Consider the following 22,127-nt stretch of genomic DNA (forward strand, 5'->3'; position numbering starts at 1 on the left):
TAAAAATTATGTTCTAATTAATTCTTTTAGATAAATCATGGAAACTAGAAAAAAAATAAATATGAAAGTTTTGATGAAAAGTGATCATTTCTTGAGCCTATTCCGATTTTGAAGAATTACATGTAACACTCAGTGGTAATGTGATGATGTAACACAATTTTAGGCTTTATTTTTAACATTTTTTTTCAAAATTAAATTGATCTACATGCAATCTCTGTTTTTTTCTACGGAATAACTTAATTTTTGGTTGATAATGCGAGGCAATGTGCTCGCTAAAATTCTATTCTCTCTCTAATATAACTACAATTCGTGAAAAATTTGTCTCGCTTATAGATTAAAGTCAAGATCTAGTAAATGCAAGGTGCCTACTGAATTCTCAAATTTAAGAAATTATACTTTTAATGATTCTTTATAACATAAGCTTGATCAAATAAGTTGTTCCGGGGCATAATTTGTAGATTAACAGGATGAAAAATCATATTTTACACTTTTTATTTACAATGAAAAATTAAGAAAACCGTATCAGACAAAAAAATGTATACATATTGCCAACAGTCTTTCATCAGGAAACAGTAATTTGTATGTTCCTGGCCTCTTCTTTAAAATAATGTCAAATTCAATATAGATAGCAAGACAATTTTTCATGTGGTTTCATTTTGAATTCCTTGAAAATACTTTATTTTCTACATAATTCTATTAAAGCTGTAAAGTACGTAAACTCACTACAAAACAATGGTGTCACGAAGATAAGTGATCTACAGTGTCACTGATGCTGGTGTTTTGAGTTGTTGTCTGCAAGATCATAAGATGTTCCGTGCATTTTATTTTTTTTGTTATTACTTCAGTTGACATCGAAGTAGCATATATATTACTTAAGTTAACTATAAACTATACCTATCTATGGTGATTTTCACTCTTACATGTATGTCGATAAATGAGAAATCCTGGTGAAATTGAGAAAAAAAGTGATGACTTTAACTTTTTTATCATCAATTTTCCTTATATCTTCATAACCTGCATATAGAGTTTATATATCTCAGTTGATTCACTATGCAAGAGCACACTCTACGTATGAACAATTTTCAAAACGTGGCAAATTATTGACAAACAAGTTTCTGACACAAGGGTTTTTATAGTATCGTTTTGAGTAATCATTTTGTTACTTCTTTGGTCGATACAATAAACTTGTCAGCAAATACAATTCAATTTATCATTGAGTCAAATGCTGAATGACGTATTTTTATTCCATTTTTCTAGTCAATTATTTATACACTGAATCCAGGACATATTTTTTCATTATTTTCCGATCATCATAAGAAGCACACGCGTACGGCGAGTGTGACCAGTCGGAAGGGGATGCTCACTACTCCATGACACCTTATCCCACTTCCTATGCTTTGGAGGTCCGCGTGTTTTCTCTGCTCCTATATTGTCATCTATATTTAAAACATTCATTTTCAATTATTTTACACTTATTGTCTTAAAATATGCTTTTTTTCAGAGAAAAACTGTACAAGCTAGATCATCAAAATGGCAACTGGGGAAAAAGGTATTGTAAAGGATGATAAAAAACGCATTTAAGATATATTTACATTTGAAAATATTTTCTAAGATGAACCTATTGAAGAGAAAATAGATTAAATTCAGTTAGATTTATTTTGTGGGTGAGATGTCATAAAACGACCGACTCACCCTGCGCCATGCCCCGCCCTAACACCAGAACCCTCTTAACCCTGGGGTCACAAAATTCACAATTTTGAAAGAGGAACTCTTGCTTATCATAATTATGTACTTGGTTAGTTTATTAATTCCTAGGAGCAGAGAAGAAGATTTCCAAAGAATAAATGCATTTTCACTATATAATCAATAGGGCCCCGCCCTTACACCTAAACCCTTATCCCTGGGGCCACAAAAATCACAATTTTGGAAGAGGTACTCTTGCTCATCATAGCTATATACTTAGTTAGTTTATTTAAAGGTACTTGGACACAGATATGAAGTTAATAATTTCTCATTTTTTCTTATCACGAATTATATATTTTAATAGCATTTCACACAAAAATTAATTAAAGTCTTATTTCATTTAAAAGTTATTAAAACTTTAAATTTTTTGGCAGGTTTGATTGACACATCCTTGCACTTTCACAAATTTTAACTTATTCTTAATCCTTAGGAAAAGTGGCAATTTTGATGTGTTTTAATGAGAAATATTAAAACTTTTATCAAGAAAAATAATTTTATTCAGAGTAGAAATGTTAGAAAGCAAAACACCTTCACAAGTATCGTCATTCCGAACTAAGAGATGCGTACAGAGTTTAGCAAATCGAGCACACTCGTGTTATGTACACAGTTTTTGTAAACAGGGCTCGAGTTCTGTTATTGTTTATATTTAGAATTCACCGGGTGCGTTCAATCGTCACAGTCTGCTTACCACAACTGCACGGACTGACAATATATTGTGTGTTTGTTTTGCTTTCGAACGTGTCTACTCTGAATTTTCTGGATTATAGTATTAATATTTTTCATTTATACAAAACGAGATTGCCACTTTTCCTAAGGATTAAGAACAAAATTAAATTTGTGAGAGTGCAAGGATATGTCAATCAAACCCACCGAAAAATTTGAAATTTCAATATCTTTTAAACAAAATAAGATTTTTAATTAATTTTTGTGTGAAATGCTATTAAAATATATAAGTCGTAATATTATAGAGAAAATAATTTCAAATCTGTGTCCAAGTACCTTTAAGTTAATTTTTACAGATTTCTGAAATTCATCAAAAATTATTCATTGACTGATCAGTGATGGGGAAGGGGGTTCGATAGCTTAATGATAATACACAACATTGCACAATAAACACGAAAAATCCCTCATGTTTATACTCAGTCTAAGTCAGACAGTAAGTGAAAGTGAAGCAGAAGACTTGAAAAATAGAATCCTAGTAATTAAAAATTCTTGTGTTTCCACTAATTCACGGCAAAGAAATAGGGTTATGTAAATCTTTTTACGCTGAATAAAAATGTGGCAATCACTTAACATATTTGCAAAGATGTATGAGGAGAAAATGATAAGAAAGATTTTACCATTGACATTGTTTGTAGCATTCTCTCATTTCCGGTAATTGTAAAATGAAGAACCAGGTAGTGCGCATTTATTTATTCTTAAATAATATCAAAACAATTTCATAATGATACCGTATTAGAGATAACTAGTTACTCAAAATTAACCCCGATCCCAATGTTTCTACAAAATATGCCTACAGGAAGCTAATTCGGGGAGGGGGGCACAAGTAAAAATTCGAAGCTATACATGTATCTTGTGTAAATAGTTGAGGGATAAATCCATATATTAGCTTTTTTGGGGGGACACCCCCTCCCACCCCGGACCAGATTCCCACATAGGCTCTTTATTTACAATTTAAATAAAACCATTCATTCATATTTTTTTTTTTGAAACTTTGAAATATTTTCCAGGATACAAAATCTTTCTTTATATAAAATATAAAAGAAATTCAACGGCATATTTTTTGCACACATAGTTTGAAATATACCTTTCTTATCAGATACCGGTAAATATTTACATCCACTGAATATTTTCTCCTTTATTTCTTAAGAAAACCCATTGCGTTAATCACTGCATGAACTACATTAGGCATGTCCCCTGTACAGATCAGTGGCTGTTCCATCAATGGAACGTATGAAGACGTTCGCATCATTAATACAATAATTAAACTTTTTAATCCTTCTTTAAATGATTATTTAAACAGATATAAATATAAACAATAAAATGTCTTTCTTTGTTTGTTATTACTGGAATTAATGGTCGCAGCTGTTGCAGAACAAAATTACATAACACGTTTTTATCAACTACAACAAATCAAGAAATTTGTGGTATGATCTGTTAAGAACTGTTTTCAGTGATTTTACAAAATGTAGTTTAGATGCCCGTACATATACATCTGTAGCATGCCTAAACAAATTAGCAAATCGGCGTCAAGTCTTCACTTTTGGCACACATCTGTAAGTGAAATGTGATCAAAACATAGAACATACATTACCCGGGAAATGGAACCTAGAAATGTGTTAAAATGAGGAACATTGAACGGATATTTTGACGATTTAAAATCTATTCAAGGCAAAAAAAAAAATCAAAAGAATCAGGAGAGGATAAAATCTTGACCTTTGATCTCTAAAAATGACCTTGACCCTTAATGAATATAAAGAATGGGGACTCCTTATAAATATGTCCAAATATCGGATCTCTACTGTAATTAACTACATGTATATGGAGATAACGAACAGTATATATTCAAGCTCGATCAAAAGTTCATTAAACAATACAAAATAGGAGCAGAACAAACACATCAGAGGTGGGATCAGGTGCCATGGAAAAATGAATCAAGTTACTTTGCATTTAATACCAGACTGCCATATCACATAGATGTAGAGGGCATAAACACATTTTAGATTTTAGAGTGTTGGCTCCCAAATGACCAATATATATAGTGTCCTCTACAAAAAAAAAATAAATTTTTGAATTAAAATTACTAATTGTCATAAACAAATTTTGATTGAAAATTTCAAATTTTTGTAAAGGAAAATAGGATTCTTTAATTTTTTGTAAAATATAACAAAATAAAAAATATCATTTTGAATATGGATATTGATATAACAGTGATATATCATTCTTTTCTTTTTTTTTCTATTGGGCTTTCGTATTTGAGAAATTAGTTGAAACAAATTTCACGGGTATTTTATTTTGTACTACCTTAATATTTCAAATAATTCATTATTAAACTTTCATGGTCGCTATTTATTTAGTGTTTTACTTGGTGCTAATAATCACGTTTGTTGTTTGAAAGAGCTCTGAGTGCTGATTTGGATTTTGAAATGCGGCCATTGACTTAAAGTGTCCTTTAGACTTTGGAAATTCCACATTTCCGGGTTGATCAATTCCATCACGATTTCAAAAAAAAAAATTGAAGAGTTCTTTACAACTCAGAGAATTCGTTATTTAGAAACACGTGTACATTCTAATATATCATATACATGTATGAATATTTATAGACATTTTTTTTATTTTACTGAAAATTTTTAACAGTATAACTCTCTGTTTACACAATAATTTACATTTTCACCCGTTTTTTTTTTTAATTTAGATATAATTACAAACTCTAGAAAAAAAGTTTCTTTCTTCTTCTTTTTTAAATTTTCTCCAACTCCTAGCAATTGTAAGTCCTATTTCGAACTAAATCAACAACCGAATATTTTAGGGAAATGTAATGGCATTCATGGGTGTGATTATCCATCAATTGTTCAATAGTTTGAGATTTTGTTTTTATATCAAATAAAAAAATAATAATTCATAATTTATTTTATTTTTATTTCAAATTTATTTGATCCTTTCCTTATTGCTCTTATTTTGAAAACTGGGACATGTGCAGGCAATTGTACATTGTATCGTTGCTTTTAAATTCTCGGGATGACTCAATGAATTTCTTTTTTATTTTTCTCGGTATTTTAATTTATCAAGGTCAAAACGAAATCGTATGACACACATTCAAATCGATGACAGTCATTTAACGAGACAAGCAAAGAAAAAAAGGGGAGGGGGTAGATAGATGGTATATCATATAAACAGACTAAATCTCTACTTAGATTAATGAGCAAAAATTTTTTTGAAGAAAAAATCGCAAAACCTACATTGTACCAAGAAGACTTAAACATTCAAATTTCTTAATTTTTTTCTTCAAGTTTTTGTCCCAGAACTACACAGGTATTGACTTTATATAACGCTCCCTATAGTCCGCCACAAATCTTCGTTGACCATATGTGACAATAGATCAATTAAGTTTCATGTAAATGCTGCACATGTTTCGTTGTAAAGGCAGGAGGTTTATTCAGCATAATATAGACTATCTCGGTCAGAACAGATAAAATTTAAATCTTACATATTGCACAAGTACATCCAATCTCGTGACAGGGGTTGCGCGTGACTATATGTACATCGGAGGAAGTAATTAATTGAAACAAAAATTCCCGGTGTTAACTTTTGTGTGCAATATGTCTGGCGAATGGAGTAACAGTTTGTTTGGGTGTTTTAATGATTTTGGAATATGTATCATTACCTATATTATCCCCTGCTACACGTTCGGTAAGAACGCGGAGGCCGTGGGGGAGAGTTGTTGCTGCTGTGGTAAGTCTGTCCCATGTATCAGACTGTTATTAAAGTCTACATGTATGTAAAGATGTTTATCAGTAAAATAATAGCCTGTGTATCAATATATACAATAAATCTTTAATTAATTGTTTGTATATCTTATGACATGACATGTGTCGGTGATAACCAGTTTGGAAACGAAACAGAAAGTAGACGTTTATTTATTTTAAGCAACCCCTTCATCCGTGTACTGATCATTTTATTGATCAGATCACATTAAAATTTCTCGTATTTGTTGCACAATGACATGCTATACACCATTAATTCGTTTCAGAAAGAACGCGTTATGTAAATTTTTTCCTATGTGTTTTAAACTGCCCGTGGTAGCAATTGCTTATTGAACACAGCGACATTGTTTAGGACTACTGTTATACTTACTTATAGGGAGTGACCTGTCAGAAAAGGGTTGCTTATGCATCCGATGTAATGAATAAAACTATGGGAGAAGTTATGTCCATTTGACAAGAAATAAACAATAACCTGAAGAAATTAAAAAAAATTCAACTATTAAAAAGCAAGAATATACAAATATATACAGGCATGTAGTATCATTTGTATCCGCCAGAAAAATTATTATACACTTAATTGAAAAAATGTTAACCCTACTCCCCAATAAAATTCTCCCTGTCTGTTTTATGATAGGAATTATAATTTTAGGCATCAAGTAAATTTTAGAACAATGTCTACACATTTACCTAACACATATTTTAAAAAAAATTTATTCTAATGTTCATAACTAAACCTGAACATGAAAAAATGCTGGCCTTATAATGAAGAGAGGGGCCTCTTTCAAAATAGATAATTTGGGAAGCTGGGTCAGGGGTAAGGGGTACTTTGACTAAAAATAAATTAGATGCTTTGAAATCTGTCCTTTGATAAGCAATGGTGCTTCCTTAAAAATTTGTGAATTTTATGGCTTTTGGATTAAAACATGAACCAAATGCAATCGCTGGAAAGTTGTTACATGATACTCAGAGTGACCTATAACTTTTCCTCTTTGTTTTAATTTGCAGTTTTCGCAATTTATTGACATCAAATCGCAGGAGGAACTTTCATGAATCCAGATATGAACACAATCTAATCATTAAAAATATAATTTTTGAAAAAAATCAACAAAATTGTAATGAAAATGAGAAATGTGTAATATAAAGTCAAGGCGTTAAATTTATACACCTTTAATTATAATTAAATTTGATCTTTACTTAAATTTAATTCACCCGCAAAGACGATCAATACTGTTTTTAAAATATATATTTACTGTAGTAAATATAATATTTAACTTTTTGTAAATATGTTGTCAAAGACAACCTTTGAATTTCCTTTAAAGTTGCATTTACTTGAATAAATATTTAATTTCATTATTTTGTGAAGGTGTAGTAAATTGGGCCATTACAAAAATTTACTTTGCAGTAAATATCATAGAGATCACATTTACCAACTTTTTTTCTTTTTTTTTCTTTTTTTAGTAGCATGTTTAAATGTAATTAAAGACATTGTAAATGTAGCATTTTCAATACCTTTACTTATTTTGTAGACATTTTTTCATGCAGTGTCGACGGTCTGAATTTTGGTAAGAAAGAGAAATTAAATTACTATATTAATAATAATATTCATATCAACAAAAAATCAAACAGATAATATTTTCCTTATAAGGGTACAAGATCGTACTCAATCTTATTTTACAATCGAAATCATTATTTCTAGAACCCTAGGAAAAGAAACAGATTATAAATAACAAAGAAGTTACATAACAGTAAAGTTTTATGTTTTAGAAATAAAATCTGTTGAATACTTTCATAATTTTTATACAGTTTAAACAGCAGAAACTGAGACGTATTACCTCTAGAAAACAACACCATAACAACTGTTACAAGAACACATACATCCAATAAATTATGTATGTTTTAAAATATTTTATATATAAATCAAAATAAAATGTCTTTTTCTAAATCAATAATTAAAACCCCGGTAAAATCATGTTTCAGACAATAGAATTTTTTAAACCTTTCATCGTTTTAAACACTTTTTACAACAGGTATCATCTGCTCAAGAGGGGACCTCAACTGGTGTCACTGAAACACCCATCCCCAAAAATTAAGAATGTTTTTGAAATATTTTAAATATTGCAATCATTTCTCCAAATCAGAAAAAAATGTCCTTTTTCTAAAAAAAATAAAGAATTAATTTACATCAGTACGGTCATATGTTTTAGAAATAAAATCTTTTTAAAATATCCTTTTTATATCCTATGTCTCGGACCAGTAGAGGTAAAAATTAAGTGAAATGGTTAATTTGTTGACCCTTAGCCTCTTTAAGTGCATATATTTATATTTATTGAATTAATTTCTTTTCTCTCATTGGAAAAAGCTAATTCTCTCATGGCTTCTTTGAAAATGAGTCCCCTGAGAGCTGTTCTTCATACATATATATACATGTAACAGGCCAAAGCCGTCAATCAGTTAAATCAGTAGAATCATTACTGATATTAATAGCTCAATATCAGGAACAAGTCTTGAGGGAGGACATTTTTCAAAGCCAGCAATATTAAACATGCACGGATCTAGAGAGGTTTTGGGAATTCTGATGATCCAAATTTGGTTCTTTACCTGAGGACGAATAATGGAAAAATTTTGGATAAAACTTTTAAACCTTTTTGGACAGAAGTAAAGAAATATTTAGAAGAGAAAAGTGTGGTAAATGATCATAGACATGGCGAAAAAGCTTATTTTCATTCGCCAAAATGGGTTATTCGCTCAATAAAGGACACTATTTGTCCGGGGTCAGTGAAACTGTTTAAATTAAAATTCGACAACCAAAATAAATTGTAATACATTAAAATAAATTGTAATACATTATCAACATTTCATTTACATTCTATTTACTATGGAAAGCATTGATTGAAATAAAATTGTTGGCTAATAAAACTTCACCGTTATTGAAAATCTCCGTAACGGTAAATTGTCCTCTTGCAGACTTTAATCATTTTATCTTGAATTTTAATAATGAATATCCATTATATTTTCCTTTAGGTTGCTATAAAATATCAACTAATGCATACCTGCAAATTCAGTTTATTACGATCGTCAGGAAAATCTTTGAATTTTGCAATTTAAAGCTATATATGCCGTATTAGTGTTTTATTTTAAAAGTAATAAATATATGTGGTGTCTCATCAAGTTATATAAGTTATATACTTTCTGCAAATAAGACAATTCCACTCCATCACTTTTAAAAGTTATGAAATATTATTTGGTAAAAATTATTTTCTCTCCGTGTCGGATAAAAAACCGCCTCTTATTGAAATATTCATGATCACGTTGTCTCGCATGTTTACAGCAAACAATGGTCCAATCTCGTGAATGAACCGAAAAGCATGATGGTCTACTACGTTTTTACTACAAACACGTGAGTTAGGGATTGTCAATATTGAGAGCACCTAAGAGTTGGTTGCTTTTTGTACCGAGGAATAATCACGTGCAATTGTCTTTTCAATGGACATTTTCGGTTGGGTGAACTTCTACAGCTGTCAGCGACTATGGATAAAGAAGTGTGGAAACCATGTTGTGCCAAAATGAAATAACCAATACAAACAAATGATATAATTTGATCAATCAAAATGGTTATTAGATACATTCGATTCTGCATTTCTTAATGGTTCAAAACAACAAAAAGTATTCCACAGAATATCATGTATAAATCTGCACAATATACCGAATGCCAAAACCAGAATACTACTAAATAATATAATTATATTCTTTACATATGAACCACAGTATTTCTGACCCCTTGAAAATAATATAAAAAATCTTGCAAGTAGGTTATCAGCATTGGCTCGGGCTAATTCGAAAGTGAAATTTGGAGTTTGGCAGTAAATTGTAGTGAATGAATAAAATTTAGTAGTGAAAGATATTGGAACCTATTTTACTTGTCAATTTCTTCAGAGCTAGTTGATTTTTATTCTAACTGTTCTATCCCCCCACCCACTTAAAAAAAAACCGATGCTACCTACCTGAATTAATTTTTCTTAATGGTGTTCATCGAAATGCTTGGTTGTGCCCTCAAACTGGAATAGTTTTTAGAGGCCTGGAATTCCTTGACCAATTTTATTTTATTAGCCCAACTATATTTCTAAGAAGGCAAGATGTATGGTATGTAAGTTTCATCTACATATGTTATGTAGTTCATATTAAAAAACCAAAAGGGATAATTGACGATATCCCATTCAGGGTGTAAACATAGCAGTTTAAATTACTTTCCATACATTGTATTTGACATAAAATATCTTTTGCGCATAATGCGCTCCATACTGAAGATCCGTAAATGTTCACCCAACCGAAAATGTCCACTAGCAGTACAGCACGGGGAAACTCTAAACAAACGGACCTGTACAATGGAGTGGGGAAAACTTTAATTTTCATCATTGTTAATCATTTGTATGCAAATATGAGCATGGGATTAGTAGATAATAATGTACATAATGCATCAAGTCTTTCTGAGAGCGATTTAAAAAACTAGCCTTTTTGAAAAACACATGTAGTATTTTATGTAGTAACCCATAAATGCATTAAATGCAACTCATTGAGCTGATTGGTCTATTTGTGTCACTCACTGAACAGACGTCACAAAAAATATTTTCCTCGACCTGATGATTCTCGCGATGCTTTTCCCGCGCACATGCGCAGATCCAGGATAAACGTCAGTCCTTTATAAATATGCATGAGAATATCGTGTTCTTTTCCTAACCAGTACTTTGTTAATACCGAATAAAATTTCGTCGAATTTGCAAGAATGCTTCATTTTTGGTAGCTTATCATACTCCAGAAATTTTTGTTCGGTTTCAGCTGTGCAAAAATACTGTTTAACACGGCATACATATCTTTAAATGTCTTCAACGTTCACATGTTATCATGTTAATTAGACCGACAATTAAAATACAGAAAAGACAGTATTTTTGCACTCAATATTTAGTTTGACCGAATTATTATTGTCAAGGTCATAGCATACAAGCAGATAATTTAAAATATCCCTTCCCATCATACTTACCTGTTAGAGTTAACTATAGCAGTATAGCTACTCATTCCCAGAATTTGTTACCACCGCCGAGTCAAATTTTATACACTCCCCAAACCCAAGCAGCGCCACCGACTTCCGCGCATGCAAATATATTAATTTAGGCGCATTAAAAAAAGTTGTTACCGAAATCGTGAAGAATATGTTGATCGCGGCAGTGCTTTACATGTGTATAGTCAACCACATGTTACACGTACGTTTATGAACTCATGGTTTACATGTTTTTTATGAATAACACATGCCATGTGTAGTGTGTGTATTATAAACCACCCATTAAATATACAAATGTACATAAATAAATTATGGTTAACTTGTATTGTAAAGCTCTCATTCAATTGCATATATGTTGATGAATATAGTATGTGTATTATCAGGCATATGTTACATAAACATTTAAAAAGGTGTTTTACATGTGGGTGAAAAGCTATGTTTTAGAATGAGAAGGCTGTTTATTTTGTAAACTCATAATATTTCATACATATATGATAAATGTAGGTTGACTATAAATCTAATCCTTTTCATTTTATTTCAAATTTAATTTATTAATAAAATTATCATTTTGTTTTTGCTATAAAGAAAAAAAAAACAATGCGTTCAACATTTATTGTCGCTAGGGACTACATAATTTTGCTTAAAATACAGGATCATTTTGTATAAAAGTATGGCGGACTTCCACAACTAACTATTTTTCCTTAATAGTTTAAGTGATTTTGGAGAAATATTCAAGGTATTATTAAACATAACAATCATTTTGTCAAGAGGCACTTAGGGCTTTACCTGTTATTCAGGAAGAAGAGCAATCATAATGATATGACCAAATAGATATATGCATAAATAATCAAATTAATATCTATAAAATCCTTCTTATAACATGTATAACGGGCCCTCACTTCCATCTCTAAATTCAACAAACCAATTGCATGAAATTAAATCTGTTTCTTGCATTCCTTCTTCCGCACATTTCTTTAGATGTCCCTTAAAGCAGCCCTCCATCTCTTTCACTTCATGGGAAATTTTTAGAAAATAGGGATTTTTTAGATTTAATCTCGAATATGGAGATAAGGAATTTTTTTCGGGGTGTTCCAGAGGGTATAAAAGAAAATGTCTTTTTTGTTGTAGATTGTTCGGGTTAAGATGGCAAGTGTAAGTTTGTAGATGATTGTGGGGTATAGCATCCAACAAATAGCACAAAAACTGTAGATTTCGTTATGGCAAACTCTGATGTTTTGGACGTTCTTTACAAAAAAAGCAAGTTCTTTGTAAATTTGCAAAAAAAAAACAATACATTCCTTCGGATCCACTACCAGATTCCTTAGAAATTGTGAGGATGAAAAGGTACTATTCAGTCTCTGCAGTCAATCCAAATTTCAAAAGGCGAATATCTTGATTTGAAAATATTCCAGGCCAATTTGAAATTTCACACATCAAAAAATTTGAATAATTTTGTGAAAATGGCCTGGAACTTCTGTTCATGGAAATTCTGAAAATATTGCACATGTGTACAATCGCACTACAATTCTTAAGAGGCAGGTGATTGAGGAGGGTATCAAAAAATGGCAAAAAGCCCATTCATATCTTGGCAAAGTCAATAAATTGATCCCGAAAACCCTATTGACATTAATTTTCATATTATATATGCAAAATACCTTTTCCGACAAAAAACAAATCTTCAAAACATATCCCAACAAAATACTGCGGATGACATTCAAATTCTTATTTCCCAGCTTCAATCAAATGATTTCATTCAGTCATTTATTGCAATATATATGACAACAAACTCTTAATGTTCAGCTTTTCTGAGGAACAAATACTTGATCTTAAATCTTGCATGCAGAATGGGTCAATTACTTCCTAGGGAAAGATTGGACATTTACTTTAGGGGCCTGTTATGTCATATGTATGGAGTATCAAATCCAAAATTAGTGCGCAAGGGGCAAGGTCATTTGCTCGCAGTTTCAAGGGCGTCTTTTTGCAAAATTGGGATGGCCTTATATATATTGTGATTTTTTGTCAAAACTTTCCGCCTTAGATTTTCATTTAGACTGTGAAAAATAATTTTTGGCACATATGAGGAAACTGCACTCATCAATGCAATTAAAACATGTTTCCCAAATTCAGAGCATATTCTCTGTGTTCGGCATTTGAAGGAAAATGTTCAAAGAAATCTATTGAAAAGTAATGTTTTGAAAAAACAAGTGAACATTGTCATCATTTTTTCAAAAACTGGTCTACATCAGTGAAATAAACAGGGTTTCTTATTTGGAAAGGTAACAAGAGATTTTGAAAGCAAGTTCATGTGTGGCTTACCTAACAGATCAACTACTTCCAATTCTGAAAACCAAAGTTTTTGAACCAAGGCTGAAACAAAAACACATCCCTCTTCTTTGGAAACACAAGAATGCGAAAGTATATATTCAAAATTATGAAATAAACTCTCAATTAGCTAACATAAACCTAAGATCGATAGCGCATAACAAATATATAGATTAGATGAAAATGCATGCATGCACGTGATTTTAAATACATATTAATTTAATTTTTAAATACATCCCAATGTCATTTGAGTTTTAAATGTAAGCCTATATATGGACATTTGAAGGATGGGTTTAAGCGCGGCAATATTAACTTTTGATTCTGAGAAAATAAGTATATAATGCAGACTTCTGCTAAGTTGATTTTCTTGATCTCCAAACAGATTGGCTCAGATAATTTTCTTTTCTTTTGATAGGTGTTGCAAACCCAGGGAGTGGAAAGTCTCCTGCCTTTGATTTTGCAATGGGCAGCCTGCTAGAAACTATTTCGCAGGAGTTGAGAAAGCCTATTCACGTCTCTGAGTGCTCAAACACAGCTCTTCTGAAAGTGCAGAAAGACCTCGGAGGAAGAGGGATCATTTGTGCTGATTAAGTTAGCCAATTTTTAGTTCCATCCCGAGGGGCAGCCAGGCGGATTCATCTGGTAGGAAAATTTTTTAAATAGGGGCGTCTCTGATGTAAAATATAAATTACAAGATCAGTAGTACCTTTACATGATCATTGCTATTACAAAGTGTACATAGTCTTTTAAGTAATAGTTTCATGCTCATCTCCCCAGCTCCACTGGTAGAGGTGCGATTGGAGTGTAGAATTTGACATGTCTTTTTCTCAATATTTAAGTCATTTTCAACACTTAATAGTTACGTTTCATAAAGTTTCTAACAATAATTTTAGATGAATTTTAATATCAAAGTGTCATGTTTGTATAAAATGATTCTTTAGTGTTGGCTTGAAGCAGTAGACACACAATCTTGATTAGAAAGATTAAAATAAAAATGTTCATTACAAATACGAAATAACTTACAAAACTTTCCAGTTACAGTGTATTCAAAAAATTCATGTATTTTCAGTCCCAGATACACCCTGCACATGAACACAGTCAATCACATGTATCAAAAAAAAGATTCTTAACAATTTCTTTTCGTGAATATGTAATTAAATATTGCTATATAATATACGTGAAGTTTATGTCTTTAAGGTACATTGATACTCTGATAAGGGGAAATAAGTCTTAATGACACAAATGTCTATTATTCGTTTATAAATTTGTTAAGTATCTTTTTGTCCAACTTTGCCCTGCAAGTCTTGCTATAGTTGTTGGTATTTTATACTGAATATACATTTGCTTTGGGAATTCATAAAAGTATTTTAAAAATTTCATATGAGTGTGCAGAGGATAATGACCCTTAAACTGTGTTTCTTTTTATTTCCGCGTCAGAAATTGATTCTTGTTGAAATCAGTAATTATGAAACGCAATTGATTTGATAATGATGTGTACTTTACAGAATAGTTCTGCTTTTCTACCTACAATTTTTGTCATTTTAGTTTGTTTAAACCACAGGTTAACACACGACGGACGACGCACGACGACGGACGAAAACGGATAGCAATAGGTCACCTGGCATCTTATCCACTTGGTTTGCTACTTTCAGACAATTATTGTATATATTCTACTATTTTATACACTGTGAAATTCTTGAATATATCGATTTTTTCTCATTATTGTAAGACAGGTGAACGAAAGCTACTCCTCACCCTATGGGGTACAAGAAGGACATAGTGTGGCTTATGCCAGCAAGGCAGATGTTGAAATGTCAAATACTGGCCTTTGCGTTGGAGGATTCACTTATCCAGATCGCATGGCTGAGATCATATTCTGTGAAATGAAAGAGAGCAGTGGCAGCTTGTTTGAAAGATTTTTATTTTGGATGTTGCCAGGATATATGTACTCTGGAAATTGAGTTCAAAGTTTATAAATTAAGCAGGTACTTGTATTGGCGACACTGCATTCTTCAGTTTCTAATTGGGCTTAGATTATTTATTATTATCAAAGTACGGAAATGAACAGAAATGATTAAATTGTGTTTAATACTGAAGATATCTTTTTGATACTTGTAACTTAATGGTTTACAAAATGGTGATAAAATTAACAGCATTCTTTTATCGAATAAAATTCATTTATGGCAAGCACAAAAAGAATAGAGACGTAGAGGAAAATTAATATTTACAATGCATTTGCCTTGTTATAAGCCTCACAGTGAGTGTCTTTATTTTAATTCATGATTATATGCTAACAATTTTTAAGAAGATTAAGGCAGCCAATGAGGAATTCAGATCTCAGTATTTGTTGCAGTCATAAAATCCTGTGTATAATGAGATATTTCGTTTACATGAAGGAAATACTCCTAGAGTGTACAGATTTTCTCCTGAAGCACAGGAGTATTTTAATGAGATAGAGGTAAAAGTACGCTTTGGTGTGCTGGAACAGTCTCCGGCCATGGTTGTTGATAGCAGCGAAAAGGAGGATAGCGGCGCAGAAGAAATGGTATCGATAAGGAGTCCTCGGATAAAAATACATGGGTCAGTTCGGTCGTTTGACTCTAATTCTCAATGTATTTACATCCGTCCTGCATCAAGTACTGGGAAGGATGGCTGGAAGCATTCAAATTCCCCTTGAAAATCCACTGGCCAATGTGAATGAGGGTCCTTCTGATGATGCATCACCAGGATCTGACCAGTCTAGAGGAAACTGGAAACTATCTATGATGATGGAGAAATACTCGGAATGATGCACAATGTAGAAAATGCTCTGAGAATGATCAAATGTAAATTCAAAACCCTTTTCAAATTATCGTATCATTCTGAATAAGAATCATTTATTTCACATACATCATAGAACAATATATCTTTTTTTCACTTATCAATAATTCAATCTTTAAAAATGTTGAAAAGGGCAATAACTCACTTAATTCAGGCATTGTACTTTTAATTTGAAATAGTCCCCTTATATTCACAATTCAAAAGTATCTTTTAAGTAGGAAGTATTACGTTCAGCATCAGAATCAAACATTAGAACCATTTTCCCTGTGGGGATCCGGGATTATAGGTCCTCAGTACCCCCTTGCTTGTCGTAAAAGGCGACTAAATGGGACGGTCCTCGGATGAGACCTTGTAAACCGAGGCGCCGTGTCACAGCAGGTGTGGCAAAAAAAGTAAACTTACGAGTTCCATTTTGGTTGAAGAAGCAGCTGTCAATGATATCAAAAAGCCTGTATTTTAATTTGTCGTGCGGAATTGTTGTGTATAAAGTTGAAAAGTCGTAAGTTTTTATGCTGTAAATTTTTGTAAAGTCTTTTTATTTCAAATTGTCCAAAAGTTCTTTAGATTTTTTAAGTATCTACATCCGATTTACACCACTTCTTGAGTATATAGTTGTACAGTACTCTTGAAGTTTTTCTTTCACTTCTGTCAAAATTTTAGTGAGAAGTAACGAAAGAGGCTTGGTTGAACATTTACTGGAACCTGCAATGTATCTTTGTTTGTAAGGATTTTTATGAAGTTTCTCTCTCTCCAATACATATAAGGTAGTTCAAATTCATTTTGCTCTGCAGAATATTAAAAGTATTCAAAACTGACAGGTGATTTTGAAGAATTTCTTCCTTAGAAAGAGAAGTATATGTATAAGTGGATTTACCAAAAAATTAAATCCAAGTTCTTCAAGAATGCAATTTATATAATGAGTCTTACAAACGAAGACAATGTTGTTACCTGCTTTGTCGGCAGGAACCAGTATGTTTTGATCGTGTAATCTATCAAATTCTTTTTTCACTTCTGGTTTATTGAACACAGAAGGATAGATGGTTTTCATTTTGCCCTTCAACAAACAAACAGGACAAACAAGGTTAAAATTCAATTTAACACAAGACAATTTATGGTCACAGTTACAAATACTGGTAGAGGGCCCTTCTCTCAAGAATTCAAACCAGACCTTGCTATTGAGAAGTGGTTGAACAGTACTGCTGATGGTAAAGGAATACATTATTCCAGTAGTTGATGAATGTGAAGAACTATTGTATCAGTCAGTTCAAAAAAGAATGTTTGTTTTTTTAATATAATGTGCAAGAAGTGGGACAATCAATTTTTTAGGTGGGACAATTAAGGATATGGAAATAACTAAAACTTATCTATTCAATTCTCAACCTCCTTAATTAAAAACAAATATACAAAACAAGAGCAGAGTAATCCTTAACATCCTCTGTGATCCTCTGGATCTAACATCCAGAGGTGGGATCAGATAAATAAATGTGCCATGGAGGACAGATAAACAAATCCACTCCTACCGGTCTACACCCGCTGTGTGCTCTAGTATTGTCATAATTAAAGGAAATAATGTAAAATAATCCGTGCAGTCAATTCAGTGTATAAATAATGGATAACATAAATTGGTAGGATGAAAAAATCAGTAGCATTTCATTCAATGATAAATTGTATTTGCTGACAATTTCATTTCTTATCATACATCTCATAGAGATTTACAGTGTATGATGACTTTATAACAAATACATCATATTATAATTCTAAACTTCTTGTGTTCATAACAAATATCCATTGTCAATAATTTAAATTGTTTATTGAAATTTTATGAAATAAGAAATGCTACAGTTTAATAAAAAAATCAAACATGAGATATATAATAATTCTTCCGACTATAAAAGGTAAGTGAGACATATGCAATTGTTGCATATATAAAAATTGAAATATAAGTTGAACACATGTAAAAGTTTATTAAGTCATCACGTTTATCATATAACATAAATTTGGTTGTTACATTACACCATTTGTGTCTTTTTCAACTAAAATATCAAGAACTCTTAATTAACACAAACAACTATGTGGTATCTTTTATCCCAAGCTCACCAAGAGATATATCGTGTCGACGTAGGAATGGAAATTATCATTATTAATTGACAATACGTCTGCTATCAAATATATCTTGACCAATGTCGAGTTGAAGGCCACGGCAAGTGTTTTTTTCCTTTCAACGCAAAAGATTTTGCATAAATTTGCTGTAATGAATATAAAAATAAGTCTTTTAATAATTTAGCGCAATTTTTAAGTAATTTTATTTTTATCTTTTCGAGGGCAAGTGTAACGATTTAGAATAGTTTTATCTTTAATATTTTTTCTCTTTAATTAATTGTTCACACATTATCTACACTTATGCTTTAAATTTTAACTGTCTATTAATCGTTCCTCTTATCTAACCCCCTGCTGATGTAGTAATTACCCGAGTATTGACTCCTGATCTAAAGGATCTTATAATATGCCCCTGATAGTCAGGGGCGGATCTTAAGTATACATAGCGCGAGAGAATGTTAGAATAACGTAGATATATAGGATATATAGACGAGAATACTGATATGTAGCGATATACTGACTTATACTTGTTTTACTTGGATTATTAACTTTGCCTATATGATTTGGATTTCTATGTGATTGTTTAATTGGATTTCATATACTGTGAATTATTTTTCCTGCATGTTTTTATTTGTGATGTGTTGTGTAAATAAACTGTAGAATAGACGAACTTGAGTCTCATTTCAAGATATAAGGAGAATTTAACGCTACCAAATAGAAAAATTAAAGACTGACTCCTCACTGAGGACAAAATGTAAATACGGCCACTCAGTCGGCGTTACACAAGAACCTTAATTTCCTATCAAGCCCTGGGAGACACTACATTTCAGCGCGATTTTCACGGGACCAATAAAATAAGGTTGTTCTATTTGTTGTAGATACCCGCTCCTCCTTTTGTTGTTGCATTTCCTAAGCTATCTGTGCTTTTATTTCAAGAAGTCAGCTTTGGCGAGTAGTTTATAGAATGAGTTACTTTTAATTTTCACACACGTTTTTATTAATTCGGTCATAAAACTATTCGTTAAAACATATGAACCTTGCATTCTTGATTTAATGTGGTAGCAGTTCATATTGGATTTGATTTTGGTTTGTGCTATAGCCTATACTATGGTTATAAGTGGGGAGGCCAACCATCCTATCAATGTACATTTACTATAGTAAAGGTAATGTTGGGGAAAAAAAGGGGTGAGGCCCCCCCTGGCCCCCCCGGATACTCCGTCCCTGATTATAATTTTAACAGATTCCAAGGCATAATCATGTTATTCGCTTCGCAAATGGAATAAGTTTGACGTTGTACACGTTAACGTCAAATCCTGTATAGGAATGACTAACAAAGAAACCTCTTTTACAAATGTATCCATGTATACAAAACAGAGACTCCTTCTCGACAGCTGCAAGGCTATGTTAGCCATTTTGATATTGAATTAATTTTTTGCTGTTTGAATTCAGAGGGGGTATAATATAAGGTCACAATTATTTATATAGAAAAATGAAAATCTTCTACAAATCTGAGGAACAAGTTCCTTTTGTGGATGTAATAACGTTGAACCTCTTGTTAATAGTAATTGATAACATATCATCGTTCTATTACCACTCTTTCGTGCAATTCTGATTATTTTGCTGATTTTAAAGGGTTGTTACGATCGATTTCAAGAGTTGGTTCAAAGTTCATCAGCACCGGTTATTGGGGTTGCGATCACCGTTATGGTAATTGAGGTAAGAATTATTCATGTTTTAAAGATAGTTTAATACACATTCTAAAAATTATAATGCCTATACTAGGTCCAGTATTTAGGTATATACATATAGAACTCTGCATGATTACCTGATTCTTTGATTTATAATTTGGACTTGGATGTACAAATATGGATATTAGAAGCAATGTTATACTAAACATTTTTCAATGAATTCGTGGTTACCTAAAAAAAATTACATGTAAGTACTAGTATATTACATAACGAGGCCTCTTCCTGGTCAAGTACTTGTAAGTCTAAAACAACCCTCCACCGGCTTGTGTTGGCATCTCAATATGAACGAAACATTCTGGAAGAGAATCAAACAATCAATCAACATTTCACATGAGCAAATCCTCCTCCCCTTTTCTAAAATATGAAAATAGTTGAATGCAGCAAATCTTCACACTATTTTGTCATGAAATTTATTTCGCCCTTTATTTGATTACTTACATTTGAACTTTGTCTTCCCTAGCTGCTGGGCTTTGTTTTTGCCATTGTCCTATGTAAGCAGACGGGATCAGAGTCTATGGCTGTGTAGTGCTACCGCTAGGATTTACACGATAGCAGTAAAGCCAGAACAAACTCCAGCTCACCGCTGCTGTCTATCCACGCAATGATCCAGATATAAAGATTTCTAATCAGCTTATGTATAGCTTTGTCAAAGTATAGTATGTAAACAATCAAAATTTTATAATCTTTTATAATTCGATATAGAAAAATATAGCTTTATATTTTAGAAACTTATATTAAGTACATGTCTATTATTCTCTTTAAAATTTCCCCTAAAATTATGAAGTGTTAGAGGATTTATATCATATAATTTAATTTAAAAGTAGACTATCTTTATTGCATGCATCTCAGTAAAAATTTTGCCTTTATTTACCGATGATTATTGGAAAAATAATAAGAAAAAAGTTTGTCATTTGTGAAAAAGTTTTTTGTTTTGTTTCGTTTAAATTTGAAGAATGCTGTCTTATTTAAAAGACCTCATCCCCAAGCAGGGATTGTTTAATTTATGTAGCTATTGTTTCTTTTGATATAAATTTTGTATTTGTCCTAGTCATTGTTATTTTTTTGTTGTTTTAATTGAGTTGTCTTTTTGTTTACATTTTTACACAAATAGTGGAAATTACAATTACCAACAACATTTATTTTTTACTTTCTAAAAATATTCAAACTGCAAAAATTCTTATATGAAAATTATGATTTTTACGTTAAAAATGTGCTTGATAAGAATGTCAGTTCTTGAGTGTAGAGGTTTCGAATTTTGTTTGGTCACTGTTTTCATCAGGTAAATAGATTTGCTTGTACTTTTTTACAAATAAATTTTTTTAAAATAAAATCTCGACAATTGTATTGCGATTTTCTTCACTGGTTAGAATAAAAGTGAATGAGTATATATGTGACTTTACGGCAAGGATATATTTATTACTGAGTATGATTAAAAAAAAATCATGAGACCTAAGTCACAACATGTACTGGTCTGGAAACCATCAGCTTTGTTGTCATAATATTGTTGATAACAATCAGTTGGTCCAAAACGAAATTTTAGTTTTAAAGACATAGTAGTAAGGATTAAATGATAAAACTGCAATATTAATACGAGTATTATTTATCCATTGCATGAAATCTACCTCAGAAAATGTTCAGTATTTCTTAAAATTGACCTTTTCCTGATAAATACCCCTGTACATGTTTTGTTTTATTTAATGCTTAATGCAATCACTATCACCAAGAAGACTCGTATCCCTTTGATCAGAATGAAATATCTCTGTGGTACATTTTATTGCATTTATTTACTTTCTGATCAGACGTGAGGACCGATGGCGTTAGTGGTAGAGGGTTCGATTCCTGATGAGGACAGCCGGTTTG

The 22,127-nt window shown here is 31.6% G+C and overlaps 1 long non-coding RNA gene and 1 pseudogene across 1 annotated transcript; both read left to right on the forward strand.

Moving 5' to 3' along the window:
• The first annotated feature begins 6,062 nt into the window (after positions 1 to 6,062).
• On the forward strand, positions 6,063 to 16,391 carry LOC134263419 (uncharacterized; annotated as a pseudogene).
• A 3,697-nt stretch (positions 16,392 to 20,088) lies between these two features.
• On the forward strand, positions 20,089 to 21,611 carry LOC134263417 (uncharacterized). Its single transcript, XR_009991258.1, has 2 exons — positions 20,089 to 20,235; positions 20,728 to 21,611. It is a non-coding gene; the product is annotated as an uncharacterized LOC134263417 (long non-coding RNA).
• The last annotated feature ends 516 nt before the right edge of the window (positions 21,612 to 22,127 follow it).

This window comes from Saccostrea cucullata, unplaced genomic scaffold (assembly GCF_032062105.1).
Source record: "Saccostrea cucullata isolate Sc308-1 unplaced genomic scaffold, CSIRO_AGI_Scuc_v1 ctg1865, whole genome shotgun sequence".
Lineage (NCBI taxonomy): Eukaryota > Metazoa > Mollusca > Bivalvia > Ostreida > Ostreidae > Saccostrea > Saccostrea cuccullata.